Raw genomic sequence first — 21162 nt, forward strand, 5'->3', positions numbered from 1 at the left:
TTGTGTAGAGAGAAGCAGTAACAAATTTGAAGCTGTTTCTGGATGTCCGTCTGTTTTTTAATCACTCAAGTGAGATGGCGCATAACGAGAAATGTGAATCTTAATAAGTGATTAACATCAACTTTTGTTATAAATTACAGAATTTGTTCTAACTGTTGAAATCTATTGAGGAAGTAACTTTGAAGCCCACAAGTGACATCAGTGCTTTAAAAGTGAATCCGAGTTGGTGGAATATGACTTATCTAGATTCAGAACATCATTCCTTCCCAAATAAGTTCAAAAAGGCAAAAACCTGTACTAGAACCCATACTAGGATTCAATTTTAGTATGAGTTCGTGTTGAGATTTTTTTTATTTCACGCATCCTACTATTACGGGTGTTTGAAACCTCTAGTGAGAGTTGCGAACACGATAATAGTAAGAAAACGAAAAGACAGGTCATAGATTTTATTGTGCTAAAAAGAACTCAAAATGATAAGAAAATTTATCATAGATGGACCACGAAGTACAAATAAATTAATAAGATACATCTGCAAACATTATTCCACCACTCAATACTTCCAAATCATACAATGAATGTTAGGCTTCCATTCCAATAATAAGATAATATCTCCAGTAGTCATACGATCAAAATATAAAAAGTTTTATTCATGAAAAGACATCTAGAACAACAAATTCAGTGTTTATAACGTAGTGTTACATGGAGAAAGAGAGAGAAAACGAGAAGTTATATGGTCGAAGCAAAAAGCGAAGAATTTGAGATTGGTAGAAACAACAAACCCCAAATGAAAAGAGTCTGTCATTCTTTGAAGTCATTGTCAGATTATGATTCCAATAAGAAAGAGTTGCTGAAATAAATTGACGATAATAATGAATTTGATATTTCTAGTCCAGAAAATATAAATATTGGGGACATTTTATATATCAAATTAGAATAGAAGAAATCTGTAGCTAATTATATGGCTGAGTAATACACACATACAATATGATTAATTACCGAGTGTTATATATCAGAAAAAATCCTGAAGCTTGTATTTATGTTCTCTTTATAAAGAGAAAGATAAATCAAGCATTGATTTTTCACAAGTGTCACCACTAAATCACATAAAATACTCTTTAGTTGATAGGTGCATAGAATGTGCAACAAAAGTAGCAATATGAACTTTTCCAATAATATTAAGTTTATTTTTCACATTTTAGAGTTAGTTAAGCTTTGGCGCAAAGGCGTACTTAACATTTCAGCCCCATGTTTCCTAACGTGGGGCTTATGCCCAATTTGATTGTAAAGGGACGCAATTCGAAAATGCTCTCTACACGAGTTGAACCCTTTTGGTCTGGGCCAATCCAATGCAATGCTAAATTTCGGTACCAAAATTGAACAAAAGCAAATAATTGCGGTCAATAAATATTTGTTTAACGAGACCAAGGTATCAACTGGATTTCGAGCGTCGTCAAGTTAACTTTCCTGCGGCAGACAGGAGTGGATCCGACTGGATCTCCGGACACAAAAATCTCGCTAAGCAACGTCTTTGTTTGCCTCTGAATCAAAGAAATTCAACTCGCTGAAGCGACTCGTGAAGAATCTGGGGTACGATAAGCCAACCTACAGAAGAAGTTCGCAGGGATGTTGCAGCTAGTATTAGTGGATTTGTCTGATACATCTAATTGCAGAATGAAAAAGAAATTATTTCGAATTTCGGTTTCTTCCCAAAACTGATCAGTTAAGGGTCTCAATCGAACAATTCAATTTTCTAATACTAAAAATTATGTCTATGTTACATAGGAGGGCATAAAAATTTCAGAAGGGATTGGGTGGGACATAATCCAAAAAGGTTGGGAAACACTGATTTCCACCTTTTGATCTATTGTGTACCCCGGATAACTTACCAATCGGGTAGCGACGACATTGTATCTGAGGACTGCGCCTACCATTTCAATTCAAAAGATAGATATGAGTTTAAGGAATTCTGTTCCGAAAACTAATATTCCAGACTCTCAAATTAGTTGGGTAACTAGTAATTTCCAATACTGATTATGGTATCTTCATAATGAAAAGTCATCAAGTTTTAAGAGAATTCTATAATTTAAGATATCTCATGGGGCAGAATGATGTTTAATAATATTCACATATTTTCATAGAACTTAAGCCGAACATAAATTGGAAATATTATGTTTATTGACATATTATTACATATTCAATTTTTAGGAATAAATTATAAATAAAGATATTTATAATTATTTCTATTATTTATCGTATTGCCGATCCTCTATATTTTTACTGGAAAGTATTGGAAAAAATAATTGATTCACATTAAAGTAGAAATTTTGTTAATAACCAGCAGATGAAAAAGTAATTACAGCTCTGATTTCAACGTAATCTGTAATAATAAAATGCTTTATATTGTCGGATGCGACTTCGCTAACATACGACAACGGTTTTCTCTACTTTTTTCAAATTATTTCGCTAAATTAACCATGGATTATACATATTTACTGCTCTTTATTTTTGTAACCCAATTATATGTTTCAAATGTCCTTTTTCTTCTGATGACTATATAATGTAACTAATGATACCTATGTGAATACAAGAGATAATTGAGTTTGGAGCTGCAAAAAACATATTATCGGTTGATATGTTTATAATATGAACAAGTAATAACTCCAGTAATTGAATCAGAAAATTTATTACTGTGTATGTGCTGGAATACGCTCAAATTATTTCTTGCAACAAAAAAATGGCAAGATTATTCAGTCTGTTTCTCTACGAAAATTATTTGTATCATACGCTCTCCGTGACGGATATTCGAATTAATCACCTGATTCAACATTTCTATTTAAAAACCTGATCAATTATCTTGTTTAGAGACCAAGATGTGACAAATAAATTCCAATTTAGGATATTACAAGAAATGCTTCTAACTTAGTATTTATCAGACTCAACCAATTAGTAATTGAAAATGATAATTCTAAGACAATAACAATTCAGCAGATGACGATTGCGAAGCTTAAAGCTACATCCAGCTGAATGTATCAAAAGTGCCTCAAAAGTTAGAAAAAGATTCTAAGTTCGGTTTCCCCAGCTTAATATCACTTATTTATTCCAGTCTAGCTTGCCAGTACTTCCAATCTTGATGTTATATTTATATTAGTTTGATAGATCTTCTTCCCAATAGTGTTTCTTCGAAACTAATTCCTTTAAGACACTTGACCAAGAATTACAGTGTAACTAGAATATTTTTACTTCACTCTCGTTTATTCAGGAATCGATTTTTTTTTTCCAGTCCAGGATATTGTACGAAAACAGTACATTTTGATTGTATTCATTTTCTTCAAGATTCATCATTTTGATCCATACGGGAAGACTGAAAACACTGAACAACTGACCAATTATTTCAGTTTTTCATTCTCCTGTCATGGCATTTGATTTCTGGAACCAACCTTGTTCGATATCGTCGTAACTGATTGTATGAAGGATCCTACTGTGTATTTCTAAATACTAAATTCATTGTTTAAGAAGTTGTTTTCGTATACCAGCCGTTTTGCTGATTGATCTTCCAAATGTACTATCATTACTCATTCGAGGTATCTTTTGCTGACTTGTGCATTCGCAAAGTATATACTTTAGCCTTATGGCCTGTTCGTTGTCTTTTCCTGTCATGACTATCGTTTTAAGATGATATTTGACAGGGCTATGACATGTTTGAGGACAGGTCAACAGTTTCATGTCATTTCTGGATATTTAGAGAAGCTCCTCAGACTTCTCTTCTGATACGGTCATGCAATTTCTCTTACTTTTATAGTTTCGAATGAATCTAGTGAATTTAGACAAAATAAGCTATAATGCTCTGGTTGCTTTCAAATTATAACCACTATAGTTCATGCTATTGCTTATTTTTCTGAATACTACATTTGGTGTCCTATACGAAAAGCATAAAAATTCAGTTAGTGTTGATAAATTTCATGATTTAATTTGAAATCAACAATATTACGTTAAGTCACGAGAGGTCAAACTGGAAATGATTTCGTGACGAGCACGCCTCTGATGGTCGACGTATCAGCTATCACGAACTGTAGAAGTAATGACCAATATTTCACGGACATAATAGTCATCGAGTGAAAAATACAACAAATCCATCGTCATTGACCTACGCAGAGTTTACGATTTCGTGAAATTACAAGATTGTAAATAAAACAAATGAACTTAATAAAAATAGTATTTTTATTCACGTGCCAAACATGTAATCCATATAACGGGTGTAACCAATTAGAGGTGTATTAATTCGATCTAGAAAACGGTAAGAAAAATATTTGAGTGAGTTTAAGCGCATTATTATGCCTAGAATTTTTTTCACCCTATACAATCATTAAGACCAATCTCAGATATGGTCTAATGAAGCTCAAATGAAATTTTCGGTATATGAGAAGATTCTACTCCAAACAATGGTTGACAAAGAATTTGATTTATTGATAATATTTTAATATGATTATGATTTAAACATTCCGTAATTTTATATGGTCCCCTCGTTTTTTGGCTCTAGAAAATCGAAAAATCATTCGATTTCGATAAATTTTTTTTCAAATCTTCGTTTTTACGGCGGATTTATGAAAAAAATATGTGAAATATCTCACCTGGGGATTTCATATATATTTTTGTTAATCTACACGAAAAAACTGACATTTTGGAAAAAAAGTATTGAAAAAAGATTGTTTATTAATTTTTAACGTCATTTAAAGATTTCATATGGTTTTACTTCAAATGTTTTCATTAACGCTCTAGAAAATCGAAAAATCATCCGATTTTGCTGAATTCCAAAAAATCTGCGTTTTTACGGCTAATTCCTGTGAAAAAATATAGGAAATATCTCACTTGAAGATTTCATATGGTTTTATGACTTTAAATTTTCTTTAACCGTCAACCATAGTAAGATACCATTTTTTAATGGTGAGAATTTTCAATTTTTCAAAGTTAACTTTTAGTTCTGTACACTTGATTACAATAAATTATTTTAAGAATGTTTTTGTTCATACAACTTTATTGATTACTTAATAAAAAACGATAATATGTGAGAAGAGGTCAATTTTAAGAGAAGTTGTTATTATTTTTAGTTGTAAAACATGAGAATCAATATTTAAGTATAATTTGTTCCTTTTTTGTGTAGATTACGAGTAAAAAAAAGTGAAACTTCATTTGATTATTTGAAAAAAAATAGTTATTAACAATTATACTTGAATAAGTGCATTTTCAAAAACATTTAAAGCCCTGAAACCAATATATGTTTTTATTTGTTTATTCCCATATTTTTTTTCGTAGATCCGCCGTGAAGAAGAATATTTTAGAAGAAAATTTCTCGAAATCGGATGACTTTTCGATTTTCTAGAGCCAAAAAATGAGGGGACCGCGAAAGTATAAAATTACCAGTCATTATTTCGTTTTATTGAAATCCACGTTTACAATTTTAAATAGAAACGCCCCGTAGCTTTCACACCATTTATCTATGATAAATATTTAACGGCTTAAGTTTTTCATAATATTCAACATACTCAGTTAATAAGACCAGGAAAATGTTGCTAAATATATAAAAAACTACGAATAACGGAAGTGTATGGAACACGTATGAAAATTATGAATATTGATATCTAGTTTTTTCCATATAAAGAAATCAGAAATGCTATAGGTAATTCTCTATTTTGCACGATTTTATCATTGTTTTTATGCGTAGTAGTAACAAAAAACTGTTAAAAGCATGTTAGGTAAAATATAAGATAAGTTGCCATTAGTGTTTGAAAGAACATGCGAACAAAGAACTATGAAGTAATTTTAAGCAATTGATACTGATTCACCAGAAGTTGATAAAAAGGATCTAAGTAGTGATCAACAGTATTTACCAAAAGAAAATGTACTATCAGAAACGGAACTTGTCTTGAAGAATTGAGCAAAAAAATTGACACAAAAACAAAACCATGTTAGAATGCAATAGCAGCATTCACAACTCTCTAGAAGATTTCCAATATAAATAGAGGAGATTGGTAATATTATTATTAGATATGGCAATTTTGGGCACCCAAATACGTTATATTGCTGTGATAGCAGATTATCGGTGCCGGTTTTCTAGAGATTTTGAACAATTGTGAGTATTCAAAACACTTCAATGTCTATCAGTAAATCGACTTAACTCTTCGGGATTGATGTACTATAGCCTAACCACGTTTCACAATGAATATTTCTACTTTTCATGCTACACTCAAGCAGTCGAGCGATGCAAAAGCATCATTAATAATTACTGAGGTATGAAACAAAGTTTGTGGTTATGAAACTCAAACCAGTTACATCCATGTGAAATTCCATAGACTCCAAAAAAAGTATGTTTAAGATTGCATCTACGGCTAGAATAGGAATAGGGGGGAGGTTAAAGGCATATGTGGTACGGCTAAAAATGAATCAGATATTCCAAAAAAAATTTACCCTCTATTTTTCATGACTATACCAAATCAATTTTACAACAGAAATTTTTACTCAACTGGCCGTGTGTACCCTAGAAACAGCGGTAAAGGTATTAGAGCAAAAAAAGATTGGTGCATAGATTCAGAAATTCAATTTACGACAGTGCGAACTATTATTTAAACAGAACAATAAAACTAGAAAACTATAGTAATTACTTTTAGTTCTTTAATAAACTAATAGTTACGATCTTTACTACCGGTTGTATTTAAATGTTTTAATAAATTTCATTTTAGTTTGTTTCTAGCAACAATAATTTTAAATTTGTAGTCAACTGACTCATCAATTATATGAAACAATAAAATTAGAATGTATTAGGAGGAAATATATGATAAATACTTTTCCCTCGTGATACTTATACTAGAGTAATTGGTAAATCGTTTCCGTTACAAGAAGCAATTATCAAGTCATTTAATTATTTACTGCACGACTTCGACGATTTTATGGTTAGATCAACAATAATTACTAAGCTTCCTTCGCCGATACTGTAAACATGGACACCACATTAAGTTGCCTTGGGGATATCCACAGGAGTTCTAATTAGAAACGGTTTTGTCTCATAGGATATCGACGTATGTAGCATAAGCTCGGTTAGTACCAAGTAGTATTGAACATAACTTTTTCAATATTAGATTTATAAAGCGAAATTTCAGGTGAACTTGAACATAATTTAATTTTACACCAAAAACGTACTCTTGATACTGTGGACAGTTTTAGGAATATTTTGATTTGAAAATTATGGAGTAATAAACGAACAAATTAACACATTTTACTTGGAAACTTAAATGGTGACATGTACCTGGATGTTCAAGGGCCGGTTTCTTCCCGTTCTAATAAAGTGCCAAATAATTATTAGACACTTAACTTTAGTAGGAACTTTTAATTGTCGAATAAATGTTTACCGTTTCTTCACCCTAGTTGGTTTAAATCCGAACTAACTAATAAGTATTTGTCACTTTATTTTGTATTTAACCAATAGTCTACTGTTGGTAATACAATAAAAGATGCCTATATAGCAATCGTCCATGTATTGAATAAGGAAAGAAATAAGCGAAAAAACGTTTTTCTTCTTATTGACGGTTTCCTATGATTTGTGTTTGTGATAACGATCTGTGTGCAATTATATTTGCACGTGTTTTGTGAATGAATACAAAAGTTTAATGCTAGTTCACATATGTAATAATGTATGTATTTTAGAGTCCACAAGTTCTGCTGATAACATTTTGGAAAATGAACGTTGCTGTACACCAGTGTCTAGTCTATTTTCCAAATTTCAGTCGTAACCTTCCTAACACCTTAAATCTTTTTTTCTGGATGGTCCTCTTAGTTTTTGTCCACCCTTCTCCTTATTCCAGTTCAATACTTGCAATACTAAATCATTTCTTAAATTGTTTGAGATATACGCTCAAGAATTGGTATTTCGAAATATATTGGCAGTAGAATTAAAGAGAAAATGAATAAAAGGAAATCAGGCGTCTAAATGCAGGATCCTACATCTGAGAAAATAGGCTACTGAAAGTACTCTAATTGGATTAATAACTTTATGATACTTTATTTTTGATAATATTCTGGCAGCTAGAATATTATATCAATCTAATAATAATTAATGTATATCTAAAGCCAAAGTAGTCAGAAATAAATAGTTTAACTTGAAATGCGTTTTTTTATATCATAGCAACTACATTCTTCAGAAAAAAAGTAGAGAGCATTATTTGAAGTTTGAGAATATGCAGTCCAATCAACTATCTCATGTTTTTCAATTGCAAATTTATAAGATTCAATACTATTCATTATTTGAATGAAACACCATATCATTACTCAATATGGTTATTAAGTAATTATATAATAATATGGTGCTTCATTTTAATAATGAAGGTCTGAGATAAATCTTGTTTTAAAACAGAGATATATTTTTAATATCCCGGCAAATCCCAATTAGAAATTAGTCCACTCGCAGTAGCGATAAAAACGAAATATACACAAGTTGCCTATCTATATATGTTTTATTTTTGGTTTCTATAATAATATTTCGATCTAAATCATATGTTTGCCAGGCATGCGCGTAAATTTATTTGAAAAATTTGAGGGGTTATATCCTTAATTAGTCTTTACATTTGAAATTGTGAAATCTTATAGGGTGTATCATAATGCTGTAGAGATTATTTCAAATGTCAGTTGTTTACAACCTAATCATGCCCAACAAACATTGTTTGATAAATGATACTCACATAAAATACAGGGTGATTCATTTGAAAAGAAAACGAGAAAATAATAAATTAGTATTTTGCGTATCAAGTATCAATTTCAATGAATATTGAAGAAATAAATAGTTTTTCAGAGTTTTCATTAATATTCAAACGCATTGGGCGCAACAGATCTTCATTCTTGAATTTCTTTTCCATTGTACAGGGTATTGAAATTGTTACGATTTTCATGGAAAATTGGTAATAACTTTCATACCACGTAACTTTGATATATTTGAAATATTTTAAAATGTGAAGATTGATAATAACTATAATCCCCCAAATTTTTTAGTCAATATCTCAGGATATTGGACAAAGGAGGCACTGAACCTTATCACACCAATCAGTCACCCTGTATATCAAGTTGTTCCTATAATTCAAGGAAAAGATAATAAAATGAATTACATTCCGACTTCAATGAATGGTCACATACAATTGCTTATGATTCACCCTGTTTCCCATCGTTAATTTTTACTACCGTGCAATTACCCAATGGCTGACATTCTAATACTCAGTATGCAACGGCCTCTTTCCCTTTTATGCTCCTAAACAACCCCTGCACCGCCCTTTTAATTGACGGGAGTATCTATTTTTTTGTCTGATATGTGGTAATTGAGCTGCACGGATGTGTTTTGAAAGGAATGGTTTAACTAGAGTTATGGTCTATTTAGTTACGGAAACCCAGAGAGTTTAGCATAATAAAAAATTAACATTCGAAATACTTGATGTACACGGATTATTTCAATGGAAACGATTGTTTCGTATATCAAATAATTTATATGTTTATAGGTTTCATCAATCCATAGCTATACTGTGAATTAAGATTCAAGATTTTCAATTATCTTGATGAATTCCAAAATTATAGATGTAGTGAAAAAGAAATATAGAATATGGTCTGTTAAGTCATTTGTAGAAACTTGATAAAAGCGGAAAAATTCGAGAATAAAGAGGAATTATACAAAGATAAAAGAACAAAAGTAATCACATGAAACGAAGTAGAAGGACCTATAAGAAAAATCAAAATAGGAGAAGCGTGTGAAGGAGACAACGTAGAAACAACAAGATATTGAAGATATTCAATATAGCACTGCACACATATGAATAACCGAGAGATACCATGATACCACTACATAAAAATTTCCTTACCGTTAGTTCGCTCGGAAACATACAAGAATCATCGAGACAACGATAAGGAATTACGTGGATGAGGAAATGTACGTGAAGTAAGGTGCATATAGAAAGGGAAACGAAATGATAGATAACATGTAAACATTAAGAAGGAAAATAGAACAGAGAGAAAAATTACATATGATTATCATCGATTTGAAAGTTGTATTCGACTCAATCGCTACAAAAAATAGGAATCCTTAGAAAAATAACAGAGATAACAGAAGGAATACATGAAAACGTAATAACAAGTTCAAATAGATGGAAGAAGAAGGAAGATGAAAGAAGATCGAGGAGTTAGGAAAATGTTTTAGTCATCTTCTAGTCTCTTTATGAAAAAGAACTTTAAACTGGAGACAATAATTGGCTACAGAAACCTGGAACCAGTGGAAATAGACGGATAAGTAAATGTAGATAATAAAGTAATCATAGCAGATAAACTTAAGAAAATGAAAAAAATAGTAGACATATTAATAAAGACAAGAGAAATTCTGAGAATGTAGTGAATATCAAAAAATACAAAAGGATGGTAGTATATAAAAAAAGAGAACAAAGGGAAGATTTAATATAATAGTATGAAGAATAGATAGAATATCTCAGTTATTTTGACAGAAGACAACAAAATAGAGATAGAGTAAGACATAAAAGTAAACACCACTCGTTAACTATACTCACGTTTTTTTATGGAAGTGAAACTTGGGTAATGAACAAAAAGATATAGAGTGGAAAAGTAGCAGCGGACATGAAGCAACTGAAGAAATATGTAGGAAAACGGGGATGGATAGGTTGAAAGAAAGGTAATTTTAGAAAAACTCAATCAGGAACCAATAGGATAAAAAATACTTGGAAGATGAGCCTAATAACAGAAGCAAAAGGGTATCGAAAAACAGAAAAGGAGAGGGAGATTCGGAAAAACTTGGCTACAACAAGTGGCATAGGAAATGGGAAGACAAGGGAAAACAATAAAGCAGAAGAATGAAGTGGGAAAGGGTCGGAAAAAGTAGAAAAAAGGATGAAGGAGAATGAAAACCGGAATCTCAATAATATGATGTTTGTGAGGAAATATAGAGTTCTAGAAAAGAAGAAGTTGAATTGTTTGTTTTCCTATAATAGTAAGCTGTTTTTTATCACCAGCTTTGTTAAGCTCGCCAATAAAAAGAAAAAAGCAGAATGTAAGAAAGAACCCATGAACCGCATATAAATATCAATAACCATTTTTATATTTATTTAGAATTTGGTTTCCGGATAAAATAAAATTTGTGGAAATGATATCTTTGAAACGATTTGAAGGTTTGTATGACTATGAGATTTATGAATATTGGAAACTATAGTTGAATTGCATAATTGTATGAATTGAGTGATATTGTGAATCGATTTCATAGGCCAATCGAACTAGACGTTAACCTTTTACTAAAATGTTTTTAATAGTTGTTGAATTATTGAATATCGACAAAAACAATCAGTATTAACTAATAAAACAATTTATATGTTCAGTAGTATGAAAACTCATATATTTTTTGTATAAATAATCTTTCGTTTATAATTTGCCTCCCGAAAAGGTTTCCTCTCATTTAACGTGTCTATTTTTGAACTGTTCAAATTTCTTCTTAGCGATAAAAGGTTCTGTATAAATCAGTTTTTTGGTAAAGGAAAGAACTTCCCAAGTGATTGATAATTTTGTTCACATAAGAGAAATATATATGGTACAAAATTATTTCTTAAACTTCAGGAAGAAAGTAAAGATTTGTCGCTAACATAATTTATTTACAGAAAATATGGACAACGAATAATGTGTGGTAATTTGAGATCACAATAGATGAAAAATGATTTTTGAAATTAGTTGTAGTTAACCAAAATGTTATTAATACTAATTAGTAAATTCCTAAGGAAGCAGTTTGACATTTCACTATTATTCATGTGCCAACTCTCAACTATTAGTTCGCCATTTCAATCCATTTTAGTGTTAATCGTTAAAACTATAACAGACTTGTAGTATAATTATAATTCTTCCTCGACGTTCCTATTTGAAAATGAAAAATGAACAGTCCAGCTGTTTGAAAATCTTGACAAGAGAATAAAATTTAAAAATCAAGGTAGTAACTAGGATTTGTAAGTATCAGTACTCTCCTTTGATATCGTATTCCTATTACATCATGTCCATCTTGTATGTGGAATAAGTCAGGCAATTGTAAGTTTGTTAAGTTTTCTTCAGATTTATATTATACCATAAGTATATATCCGATAGAAAAGTCAAATTATTGTGAAAACATCGCCTTCTTTAAAGCAATTTTTTTTAATTTGGGAACGGAATAATCGGATGGAATGGGATTAGATGAATAAGACGGATGTGGAAATAAATTATGACGAATAATGGATAGTACATAGTAGCATATTTAAATAATAAATATTTAGGTGTCAAGGCACTAAAGTCAAACTTTTTGTCACAAGGCTGAAGACGACTTGGATAATTTATTCATATCAATAGTAATAGAACAGTTTGAATTCAGTTACTTCAGTGCATAAGCCCTGAAAAACAATTTCACTGCCGATTTCTATCAACCTTATGATATTTATGTTTCACTTCACTGCCGGAGCAATATTTCTTTCAACAAATTCTGTCATTATACTCAATTTCAGCATCGAAAAGTTTCAGCAAATCATGATATGTTATAATGTTCCCTTTTTGTTAATAAACATTTGTTAATATTCCATCTTTGGATACCCAACACACTGTGCCCAAGACTACCAGCGAGATAGCTTCACTGTTTGTGAAATATTTGGATCCAGTCTTTAGCTAGAACATCCGGTTGAGAAATTTACTTGATAGATAGTTTCCAATTCTATAAGGTCAAATCTAAATGCTCGTGAACACCCAGGTTATGATCTTATATCAGCTGGAATATCAAAAGAATTTTCAAAGCTATAAAAAGTGGCACAAATTTTACGACTTCTTATATCGATAAGCTACTAGGAGATGTGCAGTCATATAGACCTCTAAGTCTGTTTCCTATAATGAGCAAATTGTTAGAAAAACTGCAACCAATAATTGAACGAAGAAATTTAGGTTTGGCATGATGACCTCTTATTTGAAATCAGAAAATCGCTAGCAGTTAAATCTTTCACTTCTACATCAAATATCTCTACTATGATGAACAGAAACTACACACAAAATAAACTTTGAAAGTGCTAAGAATTGTTGTAGATATTCCTTGATTTATGCCCAATATTGTTATAGCTCGTGATCTTTAAATTGAATCAGTTAAAGTGAGAATTTATAATTAATAATTAGAGCTTATCCATAAGCTAAAGATATAGATTGACATATTATACCAATAAATAGACACCCAGGTACAACCAGCAGCCCATAGTAACCTTAAGCGACATTATCCATACCAACTAATTAATAGATTTTAATTGTATTCCCAATATTTATTATTATTGTAATCACTAAATTCCCGTCGAATATACTAACACAATTTGCTTAGTATAATAATTGTAATAGATTCCAAATGATTATGAGAATATAAAATATTCACTAAACGAAAAAACGGTTTTCTCTGCATATTTTCCGAGAGCAAAATGTTTTTTCCTATTAAACAATAATCTAATGTTTTCATGTTATTGTCAAATCTTATAATCCATCCATAAATCTTCTACAAAATAATCTTGCCGTGCTGAAGATTTAGCTATAAATATAATACGTCATCATCCGTAGAAAATCTATTGTGGCACTTCAGTGAAACGCTTTATTTTTCATATCAAAAAAGCACATTAAAAAGTTATTGATGACTTATGACCGTTACCTCTTAAAAATGTGAAATATTATAAACCAATGCAAGAATAAAACACAAACTGAGTCCACTTAAAAGTATTATTAATCTGATCTATGTTATACTGGTGGCCAAGCGCAGTTAGAAATTTTTTGAAACGGGTTAAAAATTTGATTGAAGTACCTAAAAATAATAAAAATGTATTTCTTAATCAAAATGCTCTTATTTCACAACGCTGTGTAGAAAGATGTCTGCCTGGATATCATATATTTTATCAGAGAAGGACAGAAAGAATTAGGATAAATATAAGACACAGATAAAGAAATTAAGGAGTGGGGAGTAGGAGACAAAAGCAGAAATAATAATTATACTGAAACCAGAGGTAGATCTAGTCATATTAGGATATTGATGTATGATCAAACTTCAAAAAAGACTTGATAAGTTGAAAGAAATATGAAAAAAACAAAGAAATATAACGAAAGAGAAAGGCTCAAGGAACATTGAAAGAAAAGACGCATATGTGAATGACAAAATGACATGAAAATACATTAAACGGTTGGAAGAGAACCAGTTTATATGTGAAAATGTATCAAAAAATCACAATATAACAAGTTTCGAATTACCACAATTAGATTATTTAATAAAAGAAGCTTCAATCAATTTGCTGATCTGACTAACGAATGTTTGGTAGTTAGACAAAAATAAATAGATCTCTTCATAGGACTCTAGCTTGCAGGCAATAGATGAATGAAGCTTCTATTGGGTTTTCTTGCATAAATTATTAGATAAACTTTATCTACTCATGTTAGTAATTGTATTGTAAAGTGCTTTGCACGTTGTCAAAAATCAAGAATAGCTAACAATGGTATCTCAAAAGTTTTTCAAAAATAAATCTGAATAGCTTGAGGGTCTATTCCAGATATAAAAAAAAGAAAACATAGAGCTATAAAAAAGTACACATCTTCTCCAAGTACACCAGTAACTGACAATTTTTACCGTGAAACCTTCGGTTATGACTGTAGTCTTCTTCCAGAACGAAATCAGCTTCAATTCACATGTGAAATATGAGATTTTAATACAAAAACCGTAACTGAAACTCTAGTAGTTATACGAAGTTATATTTTCTTAGGTTGTTGTTGTTTTTGAATCCGATCCAATCTCTTAAGTTGAGTGAAACTATTGGATATCCACGAGAAAATATTATACAAGAATGGGTAAAGAGCATCTAAGAAGAATAGCAAGAATAACGAAGGCATGAAAAATGTGTTAAAAAAGAACTTATAATAATTAAAGAAATAGAATGGAAAACCACAATAAAAACGATGAAGAAAATTCTGATGAATTAAATAGAGAAGCTAGCACAAAAAAGGAAATAATCTAAGAGGAAAAAGACAACAGAAGGGACAAAAACATGCGTTAAAAATTTTACTCTTGAGAATACAAATAAAGAAAATTATTAATAGTGAAAGTGGATTAAATACCAAATCTTTTAATGGTTTCAAATACCTCTAAATTGTACAACAAGCACGTCCATGTCTATACATAAATCGTTATCCAGATATACCAATACTCGCAAGCAGAACATTTTCATTTATCTAAGAGATAACTTGGCTTCTGGATATAATTTTACATCTAAAAAGATTAATGGTTTCAATGTCGTCATAAAGTGATATCTCGATAATGGTGGGTCTTTTGATGAAACGAGCACAAATCATTTCAACACTCTTTCTCGGCTTTCTGTTTTTATTCGGTTTTATTTCAAGGAGAAATCTCATTTTTAGATATACACCGTTTTATTTGGTTGCTGCACAAGAACAATAATATTTTGATGTTTCATTATTCACAATATAGAAATGGAAAGTATTTTCAAAATAACAAATATATTTAGTACAGTGTGTTAATGTACGTTTTGAAGTAAAACCTTAAAACATAATACTCTTTTATTTGGTTGCAAAAGTGTTTAATTTCATTTACAAGTAACTGCAAAAGTTTCCATTATTTTGATGACCAAAGTACTTGTGGCAAGTATTTATTCGTCAGTGTCCGATCCTGAGTTAACTTGGAACAAGAATAACCTTCTAACGATAATCTGGAAAGAAATAAAGCCAAAAAGCAAAAGAAAGAGTAGTATTAACGAACAATAACTTATTAGAAGTATCAGTGTGAAGTCTTACGTCGAAAAAGTAAACCAGAGTTACGCAATAAATTAAAAGAAAAAAGATATCCAGAGAAATTGTGAAAATCGAAAAACTGGAGTATCGAGCCATCATCAAGTACCTGTATTTAAAAGGGTTAAGAGGTAAGCAGATTCATGAAGGTATACTTAAGACCTTTGGTGATCAATGTCCTTCGTATGCGACCGTGAAAAAATGGACTGCAAGCTTCAAAAGAGATGAAGTATTTGAGGAATATAGCAAGGAAACCAATATTGATAAGGTAAGGAATGAGGCGATTTTATGGGAACTCAAATAGGAACAAATGGAAAACAGAATAGTTAAAAGGTGTATAAGGTGAATATTGTTCAAGAATTGCATCCTGACGATTCATTTAAACCAACATATTACTTTGAAACGACAGGCCGATTTGATTTTAGTGTTTCATGTTTTGTATAAGGCATCAAAATTGTATATAGAATTTTTGAGGTTAGCTTAACTGTCCAACGATAGCTAAATATATTACAAAATAATACGCCATACATTTGACACAGCAACATCAGATATATTTTCAGCAATATGAAGCGCCCGCTCATAATTCAAGGGTATATAAAGAATATTTAAATGCTTATTTTGGTAGACGCTGGATTGGCATATACGGACCAATCAGATGGCCCCCGAGGTCCCCGAGGTTAAGTATTATAAATTACTTTGAATGGTGTGTTCAAAAAATAAGATTTATGAAAATTGGCATAATAATATAGATGAACTCCGAGTCTCAACCAAAGAAGCATTCAGAAACTCACAAAGGCAACCCTTTATGATTTTAAATCCTTATGGCGAATTGAAATTGAATGTGGTTTATGTTTAAGACAAAATAGAGGACAGTTTGAACAATTTTATCAGGTTTATTTATTTTTATTTTTTTGGTTTTTGTGATTCATTTTCCAATTTGATTCTTGTAATTACGATTTTTAATGTTGATCTATCCCGATACATTTTTGTTGTTGTCAACACTCTTGAAGAGTGATATTATAAGTTTATGTTTAGAAAATAATTAAATAAATAGGTTCAAATCATATGGCGTTCTAAGAATGTAATAATTAAGTGTAGGTGTAAAATTTATTGAAAATTTGGTTATGATGTACCAATGTATTTTGAAAAAAATTGCAAACACTGTACGTTAAAATGTACAGGGAGTTCCATTTAAAAACTATAAAGTTTGAGTCCAATCGTAACAGCCCTTGTATTTCAAGAATCAAACACAAAATGGGACACGGTGTACATGACACCCTCAAAGTTTTATAACAAATATCTCAAATTCTATATCATCCATTGGTATGAACATCGTAAATGACGCTTACATTTGTGGTTTTCTGATAAAAATTATCCCCAATTTGGAACACTGCGAATCAAATCCATGAGATTGATATTTTTCTTCGTATAACATCAACTCATATTGGGTCTAGTTAAAAAATCAATACTTATATTAATTTTACATACGTTATAATGTTTTGCGTTTATTCATACTACGCAATATATCTAAATCTACAATCTTATTTTATCAACGAATATGGGAATCACTAAAGACTTCCGCAAATACCATTTAGAAAACAATTAAAAAATGACGCCAGATGTTTACTATAAACGAGTTGTGCTTCCATTTGAGTTAATAAAAAATCTGTCCTGTTTTTCCGTATATAGCACACGTCCGCACATGTACAGAGTTCATTCCCATGTTTGCATCGATTCAGAGCAAAGAGAACAGCAATATATCAGAAAGTTCGTGCTTATTAGTGAGGCCTTTAAAACATGGCTTTTGTTCGCCAATCAACTGCCAGCATTTATTATATTACTAATTGGAGCTATATAACTTTTGTATTAAATATTTCTGGTTGCTAAATTGAATGTTTTGTTTTCTACTACGTACACTTCTCTTTTGTATTATTTCAATATTTGCTATTGAAAAGGGTACTACAAATTTTACCTTTATAATGGTTGTTAAACATCTGTTATGAATATTATTTTGTTTACCTTATTGGTAGTCTATATATTGAAACTTACTCTTGATGTCGGTTAAAATTTTCCAGTTTCTATTATTTTCGCAATGATATGCTGGAATACTATGGGTCAATGCATGGACAATACAAGGTGTTTCAATATGAGAAGCGGATATGTAGCGGTTTATAATACACATTGCATTCAATTCACAGTTAGAAATAATATATGAATCAAACTAACAGCTCAACACCTATTTTTTAATTCAATGAGGTCAGCTGTTAGTGAACTATACAAGATACTTTAGAAACACGCAAAAGTGGAGGTTATAGAAAACAAGTCTTGCCATTAAGACCACTTCCAATCCAGCTACCGGATAAAATGATGATCAGCCAATCGCGTCCTTCTTTATGTCAGGAAAGTTTCTCTTAATTCATCAAATCTTTCTCTAATTCAACGTTTCCAAAACTAAAGTTTCATTATATAAAAATACATTTCTGGCTTTTTTATTTAACACCACCAATGACGTCTTTAAATCTATAAAATTCCTAGGGTTCCTCCTATCTTGGACTGTGATCAGTTTCCAAAGAACTGATTTTATCCACTTACGTAATAGTTTATTTCGCCCTTATTGAGTGTCATCTCCGATATGCTCTTCCCTTCTGGGGTATGTGTAGTGCGACAGAGAGCTGTTAGATATTTACTCGGCCTCTCTGCAGGGAATTCTCCAAAAGATTAAAAATTCTGACTTCCTTATTCATTTTTAAATCCGTTTGCATAACCGGTAAGTATGCTTCTCCAATTTCAGTAAGGTTGTTGCACGACAATCCACTTAGAAAGCGGAGCACGACCTCTACCTACCTACCCCACACTCCAGAACTAGTTACGGGCTCAATATTTTACAATGCAAAAAAAATGCACAATCACTTGCCAATTGAAACCAAATCGATATCATATTTTCCGCATTCTGCAATAATTTGAGAGAATATTTCCTGAAAAGTGCCTTCTATTCTGTAAACGACTTCTATTCTAATAATAATATTTAACTCCGGGCATGCTGAATAATGGTTTAATTTTTGCTATGGACTTGTATATACGACTTTTTTACTAATTATTGTCTAGTACTATTACTTTTAATTTTATTACTCATTGCAAATTTCTTCTGTATATTAAAATTTTATTTCATTTGTATCTTTATTTAATTATTTTTATGTTTGTTTTTTAGTTTTTACAAGTTTTTGTATACAAATTGTGACAATTTCTGGACAATAAAGTATCTCTTTCTTTTTCTCAAGAATATCATGAGCCTGTATGAGATAGAAAATGAAACTCAATTATTGAGGTGAGAGACCGATTCATATCGAACTACTATCGAATTGTGGGAAAATACATAACTCTAGATAAATAAACCTGGGAGGGTATGAAATAGAAGATAAAAATCTTTGGCAGCTCAATACATACATACGTTATCGAAATCACGTAAAAACATAAAATCATCATTGTTGTTAATATCAATTCGTTAGTGAAGTTGGTGTGGGAATCATGGTATGTAGGTTCAAGTGTCTGTAGTAACCAAAAATGATAGTTGTACCTAATTATCTCCTCAAACCTCTTCAAACAGTCGGAATTGCTAATGCACACTAACGTTCCAATAGTTCTTGGTTGTTCCCTTTCCTTTAACATAGTCGGTGTTTTAGAACTTTAGAATCTTTATTACTTGTTAGATCACAAGTGAACTTAATATGCAGCTGACGATACCAGAACCACAGATAGCGTGATTAGGAACTGAAACACAAAAAGTTTTCGGTTCTTGTCTTCTTGTTGACGGTGGAAACATTACGTCCACATTTTTATTGGTGCCAACAAACAAAACTGTTCTAATTGCTCTTTTGTTTGTAACTTTGAATTTACTGTGACTCCCTAAATAATAAAGCTTATGATGTAGCTTAACATAAAGTTGATATACTCGTACAGTCGATTATAAATATATAATGAACTTAATTTATTATTAAGGCCTCAGATATCAGCTATTAGAACACCAATTTTTTTCTAAATATATCCTTAGCAATTTTCCCATTTATAAAAAGAAATGAATGTATTCCAAACAAAAATACGTTATAAAAACTTTCTGTTGGAAATTTGCATATTTAAGCTCTTCGCATTTTTACATTTGTCTCGTTACTGCGAGCGACAAATGTAAATTTTTGAACTGATCCAGAACAATGAAATTTTTACGACGGGCTATCTTTTCCTCAGTTTTCCTGAATTTTACGCAATAATCGTCAAATCTTGGCAGGTAAGGACCTCATCCCGTAGTTTAATAGAAATCTGTGGATATTTCCAAACCATTGAATCCCGTTTCTTCCAAATATCCGTTCTCTAGCGTATTTGTATTGTATTTGTACCATTGACGTGCTTAAAACTATTTCACCATACAAAAAACGCGCAACTTACCTTATATATGTAGATGTATAGGTAGATTTTTTCTATTTCTCATTTCTTAGACCTTTTTTCAAATGAAATTCTGTCGTTCCGACCTACTGCGATCTTTATCAAAATATTACCTGACATTGACAAAAATTACAAAAAGGAAAAAACTATTTGTTTCCTAATAATGGCAAAAATTTCTTTAGTTTTGGCACTACATGCTTACTTTGAGGTGTTCCTTATCGGGTATGTCGCAGGTTCCTCGCGAATCGACTTCACCGTTTAGAGATTATTTGTAAGAGGAATACCTGTCCCTGATTACCCATTATTCTCCTTGAGATTTGTCGTTCGGAGAACTCATATACTCATAATATAAATAAATAATCTTCGTATGTATATATTCTTTTCGAGCGTTATTGAAATATAATTAACTCGAGGCTTATAAGCAGCTTCTTCGACGTATAATATATTCGCTTTCATCCATCGCTTCCATTCTGTAACCGACCAAAGGGTCTAGTGCGGGAGATCAATAAGTAGCTCTAATGGTAGTTCGATCTCTATCGTAGCTCGCCTAGAATATATGAATATTGCATGATAGAGAGAGAAAGATTCTAAATTTGGTAGGATAAGGAGGAGTTGGTCCTCTGCAGGGCTGGTGTTGTGGTGGTTGCGTGGGGTTGTGTTTGCCTAACTTTTCTAGAAGGAAGAAGCGGATATTTTGGCTAGAAGAAACCGTTTCTTTGGCGTTTCGAAAAAATTTAAAAGGGAGCGTGCGGGTACAGCTTGGGCTGCGTTATTTCCTATTGTCGGCCATTTGGCTGGAGAACCGGTTCAACAGGTTGCAAGGAAACCGCAGCTCAATTTAGATAATATTCCAGAACGAACAAAACAGAGTTTGCTACTCAT

This window comes from Diorhabda carinulata, chromosome 10 (genome assembly GCF_026250575.1).
Source record: "Diorhabda carinulata isolate Delta chromosome 10, icDioCari1.1, whole genome shotgun sequence".
Lineage (NCBI taxonomy): Eukaryota > Metazoa > Arthropoda > Insecta > Coleoptera > Chrysomelidae > Diorhabda > Diorhabda carinulata.